Below are 7,779 nucleotides of genomic sequence, written 5' to 3'. Positions count from 1 at the left end.
CGTCGTGACGGCAGAGCGTACAAACGTACTCACTTCGTACAACAAATTCTTGCTTACTCACTGACGGTTTTTCGCGACCCGTTTTCTCGGTATCGTTGAATCGTTCCGTTTACGACACATACCTCTTTTCGTTCGTCGTCGTGGTGCGCAGAGAGCCGCAGTGTCTCGACGGTACATACTGGTCGATGTTGTCGTGGTTGCCGATGGTCAGACGAAGAAACGAGAACGGCTAGCCGATCATCAATGGCCGATTTCAATCGAACGAATTCGTACGGGAAACGGCACTCAATTAAACATATACTCGGTCGGTGGAAGAGCGCGCTCTCTCCCTCTCTCTTTCTCTATAGTAATTGTATCTATCGGGAGGAGAGAGGGTTCGGTCCCGAGCAAACGACAGACAACAAACGCAATGTTCAAGTGAAACATTCGAAGTTAAATACCACGTCGAGCCATGTGCCATGGCTTTCGCGACTCTTCCACCGACCAATACAAGCACACAAGAGACACTGTCGAGAGTCACGGAAGTTCGTCCGAAACACGAGTGACGTAAGGGCGCCGCGAGCTGTCAAACTTACACCGTAGATGACCGACTGGCAGACGGAGGAGGACTGACTAGGGCAGCCGATCGCTCGTGGATTCCCTGTTCTATCTCTCTCTTTCTCCCCTTCCCAATCCTCTTCGCCCCCCCCCTCCTAACCCCCCTCCGTCTCGTGCTCCCATCTTTCTATTCTGTCTCGCTCATGTACCGGCTCGATCGTTTTTCTTTCTTTCTCCCCACGTAACATGTCATCTCCCCCCCTTCCCTCTCACTCCCTGCTCGCCCTTCCTCACCTCTTGACGGCTTCTCTGTTCATCTATCTACCACCTTCGCGACATCGTGAAGCGTGCGCGGAGACGCGAGGAAGGGGAAGCCACGAGGTCGGAAAACACGGAAATTACGGGCTGAAAAGATGGGGGAAGTGGAAAAGAGCGTAAGTGGATCGAACATGCGACTGAAACTCACTCTCGAGAATGATGACCGATGATTGATGGTCGTTGGTTCTGCTGGATATAAGTTCTCTTTGCCCGCCGATATTGGTTTCGTAAGGGAAAAGGCGAACGGGAACATTGGAAAATTCGACGAGGAAAACGGGTCAATGGGGTACACACGGACCCGTCTCGCGTGATGTCGAACTAATTTGAATCGGAAACTTAATGGTCTCGAGTAAATCTTCCACTCATCCACGATCAAACAGCTGTCATCTGGTTATAATTATACTTCGATTACGAAGAATCGGTATTGTAAAATTGTAGTTGTATTTTTCATACAAAACCTCTGAACGTGGCGCGCTCTAATGGCAGCGAGACGAGACGGCTGAGCCGTGTCATAAAATGGCTGACTCCCTTGTTCCTCGTCTTAGACATTGCCTCTATTTTGCTGCTCTAGCTTGCGAGCGTCACGCCTAGCGCGCATGCAGTAAAAATCCATTCGGCGAACCGAACGCCCTCCTACTTTTCTTCGCTCGAACGCTCGAACAACACACGTTTCTGCGTTAAACCGCCGATGTGTTCGTTCTCGGGATCGTTATTTTCCAGGAAAAATAAAGTCTAAAAGCCTCGAATGTCTCAGTTGAACTCTTTGAAAATTCACGTTTCGAACGACGACCATTCGAAAACGCTTTTCTTACACGTGTTTCGAAGAGACGACCACGCGCGAGAACGTGTCTTCTAGGTTGGTTGTACACGCGAAACGCTATCGGAGTGCTGGGTCAACGAAATGCGGCTGCGATTTGCGTAAAGTCAATGTCGAGGTGAATTTAGTTTTATACGCAGACCATAAAGATCTCATGCATTATGAACGAGGCGTTTTCGAAATAACGCGTGTTTTCCTAGAGGCGTACGCGCGCGCCCGTTCTCGGCCGAGAATGAAACCAACCGACACAGCGCATAGGCTTCGAGACACGATTTTCCGAAACCCCGTCGAATATAATCGTCGGTCTATTGCGTAACAAGAATTCCATGGCAGCGATGAGTCAATCGCTATCGCGGTTATACGCGTACGTGCGCGAGATAGATACGATTGCAACTATTCTAGCCCCGAACGCACGATCGCGCGAACTGACCAACCGGAGAATACCAATGCTCGATCGTGTTGTTCCGTAATGTTAATTGCTCGATCGAACACGATTCACGGAAACAGAGGCCTCTGATCTTCCATTATATTCGGTAATATCGTCCATCATTCCCCACGGAATCGTTTAACCAGCTCGTACTATCGATTCCTAGGATCATCGAATATTCCATTCGCAACGAGACCGAATGAACCGGCCACTTTTCACGAAACGTTTCGTCTATCGTCTAGATGGAGGTGACGCGCGGCAGGGTAACGCAGACTTCTCGAAATATCGCAGACGTATAAAATTGTCGTGGCGATGCTGGCGCATGCAAATAGAAAATAGAAATAAGTGTGGAAATAGAATCGCCAGTCGTCGGCCTAGAATTTCGATCGGACGTGCCCCATCGCGACACTGTTTTCGAGCCCAATTGGAACGCAGTCTAGTCGTCTCGACGAACGTTCCAACTGGGTATTCCATCTCCCTCACGATCAACAAAAAAAAAAAAAAAAAAAAAAAAAGAAAAATGAAAATAACACGAAGCACCAATGGAAACTCGATGTATCGCAACGATTTCGCGCGACGCCTCTCTACGCGGTCGTTACGGAAATTCGAGTGGTATCTAATTAAACGATGAATAATACATTAGACATCGACGCGATTAAAAGCACCCTGTAGATGGCCTGCAGACGTAGTTACTTCCTTGAATGCGGCATCCTGCCGGGTATATATTGACCGGGTAATTGACCAGTCGCGGTCGACGCTCACCACCGCGCCAAGGGACAATACTAAACCGCCCGCGACTTCCTTCCTACGTGGAACGAGCGAGTAAACGCGAGTACTACTGGCCATCGCGTAGAAACTACCAGGCGGTCGGGGTAGTGGTTTCATTCATAAAGTCACGCGTTTAGCGAGGAAACGTTCGGCGGCGTTAACGAGGGAAACGATTCCGCTGCAGCCGTTGAAGACCTTAAAACTTGCTCCCGGAACGGCTGCCTTGTTTCCGTCAAGGGTACACACATACTACGGTATACGTCTTCGGCATTCTCTCTCTCTTTCCCCCTCTCCTCAACGATTCCCGTGGTACGAGAACACGGTTTATTCACATTCACAGTCGTTAACTTCTATAGAATAAATCTAACGCGTCTAGGAAAGAAGTAGAGAGAAGTGGTGGTACAGGCTAATAAAGAAACGAAACCGATTGACGGAATGGGCTCACGGTGTTTTGTCACAGAACGTCGATTTTTAGCAACCACAGGGGTGGTGATAAACTAAGAGGATTATTGTGTACTGCGACTGGAGGAGAAAAACATAGATAGAATTCCGACAAGTGAACGTAATACGCGCAGTCTTGGATCTTGGTTTTCAAAGTGCGGTGACCCTTCAGGCTTGGGCGGAACTCCTTCGCTTCCGGTGCTGTTCCGTCGCCGCTATTTCTATATATAAACCCACACGCTTTTGTTGGCGTACACGTACAGAACAAAACGCGCCTATGTGCCACTGCCAAATGTCCCGAACCGAACGGGAGGGGGTGGGGTGGCGTGGGGGATGGGGACTTCGTCGTTGTACGAAACGATTTATTCATTACGAATGTTCTCCTTCGATACTTTTCGAAGCTTACTGTACTATGATTTTATATAAATTTATCAGCAATAAACTGTGGAAAACGATCTCGGACAGACTCGTAGGAAATCATCCGCGAGATACAGGTTTTCCAGAGATACGCTTTGGAAAATCTGCGATCGAGAAGGAAGCGTGGCAATTATTGTTTCCTTCTCTATTGTGAAAATAAATTGCAAATCGGATTCGTGAAGTGTGATCGGAAAGATGAGGATTTATTAAATATTAAAATGTTTAAAGTTATACTCACTGGGATGATTTCCGACGAAACAATTGACGGAGCTTCTCGATATCCTTTATTTCCGATCTGTAGAGCGTCTTCGTTCTTCGAATCTTGTAAACTTTCTGATCGATCGTTTCTCGTAATTATTTGAAAATATTCAAATACCGCAGTCACCTGTCTCTCTTTCTCTTGGTTTATCCGTTTATTTGGCGAAAGTTCGGTTGCAAGATAACATTCTACAATTGACATCTTCCTACGACTTCCGGCACTAGTTGGAGGTCGTCGGGCGATTACTTTCTGTCGAAAGTTCGTTGGCACGTGGGAATGGTGGGAGGGGTTGACCGGAGTCAAGAGGTCGACCGCATTGCTGCGCCGAGGAAATTGTTCCCGATAGACGATACAACGAAAAAGAAACGAAACCCCTTTTGCCAACGAGTTGTTAATCTAAAACACCGCTTCCCGTTCTCGTCTCGGGCAGCTGGAACGGTGAACGTTTCAACGATCGTGACGACCGGACGTAACAGCGCCATTCTGACACGTGGCGAAAGAAGCGAATTAAAACGGAGGAGGCAAACACCGTGAAATGTCAGAGAAAAAGCAAAAGACCGGTAGGACAAACGGGAGTAAATGAGAGACAACACAGGAACGCACGATATACACCGATTGTTACGTAATAACGCGCAAACGTTACCACGCGATAGGGCGATAAAACGTGTCGTAGGGGATGAAGGAACATGTCACGAAAGTAAAGAAACGATGTCATGTCCGCGACACTCGGGAATATAAATCCTTTGCTTCGATCACAAAGATAAGAAAAACCTCGAAACTTTATTTCACCGTGTCGGCGTAAATCGTTAGAAGCTCTAGGGTAAAAATCTAACTGGACCATGAAACGAAAGGAGTACAACGCGTTATCGCAGTCACAGCCAGGATACAGGAAGAATGAATCCGATATACGCGTCCCTCGGAACGATCCGAAATCGGAGTGGTGCCGTTTCGAGAAACCACAGAACCGGACGTAAAATCTCGCGTCACCGTGAATACCAACACTGCCGGGTCACGTCGTCGTCGTCGTCGTCGTCGTCGTTGGACGAGCCAATTTTCCGTGGTCTCTCGATCGCGCGTCACGGACGAAACACACGGACATCATCGTGCAGCCAGCCAGCCAGCGGTGGCGGTCGGTCGGTCGCGTCTCGTCGGGAATTGCACGTGCGCCACCGCATCGGAGACGCGCAGGGCAAAGTGCATCGTAAGACTGCTGACGGGTGCACCTCCGGCTTTCCGATGCAACGCATCGTCCCCTATTCCCCTCGTCTTTTCCCTCCACCCAACCCCGACCCCCCGCTTCCTCACTCGTTCGCCCGACCGACCGTGCGCACAACGACGGGCTAGTGCACCACGTGACCATCCCCTTAACTTTAGCAGAGACCGATTACCGCACCACTCGCGACCATCGGCATCCGTCCTTTCCTACCTTTTTCGATGTCCCTCTCGTCTGCCACCCTTCCTCCCTGCTCAATTTTATCATCATCTTTTCGCAACTTCCGGTCCGTTGCTCGTATTCCATCATCGTTTGGTAGCCATTTCGCTAGAGAATCGCGACGTCATCTACGTATATGCATCCTTCTCTCTGACCTTCCACCGATTTTTCCCGTCCGGCTCGCTTCGCGGGGAATATCATTCTCTCTCTCTTTGATCGACTAGCGATACTCCATCTTTATCTGCCGAGTAGATAGGTCACGTGTGTCACCGCCGTTCGTTCATCCTGCGCTAGATCGGATAGCTATTCAACATTTCGCGAGTCCCGACTACCATCTACATCCATTTCTTTTTTCTCTTCCGTCTGTCTGACCTTCTACCGATTATTTCTCTCCGGTTCTCCTGTGCCCGAGGAATATTTGTATTTTTCCCCGTGCCAACACATCCCTCTCCCTCCGCGCCCGTTCGATATTCCGTCCTTGTTCGTCGACACGGCGGATAGATCCCGGTGTCTCTGTCGGTTCGACGCGCCGAGGAAGGAAACACTCGCGCCGCGGTTCTGTCTTCCATAGGAATGTTTGCCAGCAGCCTTCCTCTCCATCCCGTCCTAGCGGTCTTCTCTTTCTCGCTCGTTGCATTCTATCGAGCACTGCGTCATTTCTGTACGGTGTATGATTCGTTCCCTCTCTCCTTGTCGTTCGTTCGTTCGTTCGTTCACTCCGTCGTCGTTCTCCTTCTCTGTTCCTGCCGCCGCGCTGTGGAGGATACCGACCCTCTCTCTCTTTCTCTCTCGTTGGTCGACATCCCCACCAGATTCGGGTCGACTCGTTGCACCGGGAAACCGGGAGGCGCAACCGTCCTTGTCGCTCGGCTCCATTCATGCCTCGACTCTCTTTGGGTTATGCAACTTCGGTGCGAGACGCGAGACGAGGGGTTGCGTCGTCGGCTGCGCCGATACTGCACGCTAGTTTCATCGAATCTTAACCTTATGGAGGACCATGGCTAACTCTATTGGACGAAGTGTCCATCTCGATCCACACAAGTCACGCTGATGTTTCTCTGCTACCAATTACTACAGCTCCGAAAAGTTCCAAGTTTTTTCCGTCGATTCCATCGATATCGATTCCTCTGTTCTTCCTTCCTATTCTATCTTCTTGTCTGGACTGCCTACGTGCTCTCTCTCCGTCTCTCGCCTTTTCACTGCGTTGATCAACCGATCGCCTCTTGGGGGATCGCTCGCGTCCTAGATCAAATAGAATTTTTAATCATCTGGAGAGTGACGTTTCCGATCGTTCCCATGGGATGCCTTTGGATCTGGGCGAGGAACAGTCAAGAAAATCTTTTCGGTTTTTCCGTATAACGGTCGTATATAACGCACTTCATTTTATTACACTTGGTACAAACGATTTGAACTGTCCTAGCAGAGTAAGGTTTCGTAGGCGAGTGAATACGATCATTCGAACGACTGAATATTCTACGGTAAACCTTCTCCTTTCCAGATTTAATAGATACGTTCTCACGATATAGTGTCCGATTGAACGGTGGTAAGTAATTTGCTCGAGTCGAGTAAAAAAGAAAACAAGAGGTACCGAAAGACACACGATTACGTCACGTTGTCTTTCGATCAATTACGCTATCTAGGGTATCTAAATTTTTATACAAATACACAATTAATATACGGTGGACAGAATTCCCTGAAGCACCACTTCGATCGCGAAGTAATACGGCGATTGACACAGCACATTTTACATTACACTGGTTTAATATAAACCAAGCGATTATTGCTATCGATCTTGAGCAGTAACGACGCCTCCGTCAAAGTCGTCGAAGAAGCTTCGAATAAAAGATTTGAACACAGAGCAAACAGAAAGAAAGAAATTACAAGAAAGTGATTTCGATTTTCTTTAAAGGAGCTTCTTCCACGACATCGACCTGTTCCAATCTCTCCCGCGTGATACTTTGACGTGTACATTCTTCACGTTTACGTAGGTATTTATTATGTACGAAAATACAATCTCTATATCTTACATCACACGTTCAGCGTCGAGAATGCAATGAAACGACGATCGATACGCCGGTTTCATTCGCGCGACGCGTCACTGGTGTAATGTTTTCTTTACGCCATTATCAAGCGAAATTAAATTGGACAAACAGAAGGAATGGCAAAAATGCAGTTAATGATTGTGTGCCGGAAAAATTCATCTTGTACGCGTGTATTTCTATACAAGAAGTAACGTCGCGGTGGATTGTAACGTGCATGCGTCTACGTTAACGAATCGATCTCGATCGGAAAGATATGTCCGCGGATACAGCGTGATAAATATGCGTGCACTTACCTACCCAGCATGCTCGGGAGGCGATAGC

This window comes from Dufourea novaeangliae, unplaced genomic scaffold (genome assembly GCF_001272555.1).
Source record: "Dufourea novaeangliae isolate 0120121106 unplaced genomic scaffold, ASM127255v1 scaffold21, whole genome shotgun sequence".
In the NCBI taxonomy this organism is placed as follows: Eukaryota; Metazoa; Arthropoda; class Insecta; order Hymenoptera; family Halictidae; genus Dufourea; species Dufourea novaeangliae.
Note: the sequence above shows the minus strand (reverse complement) of the source record.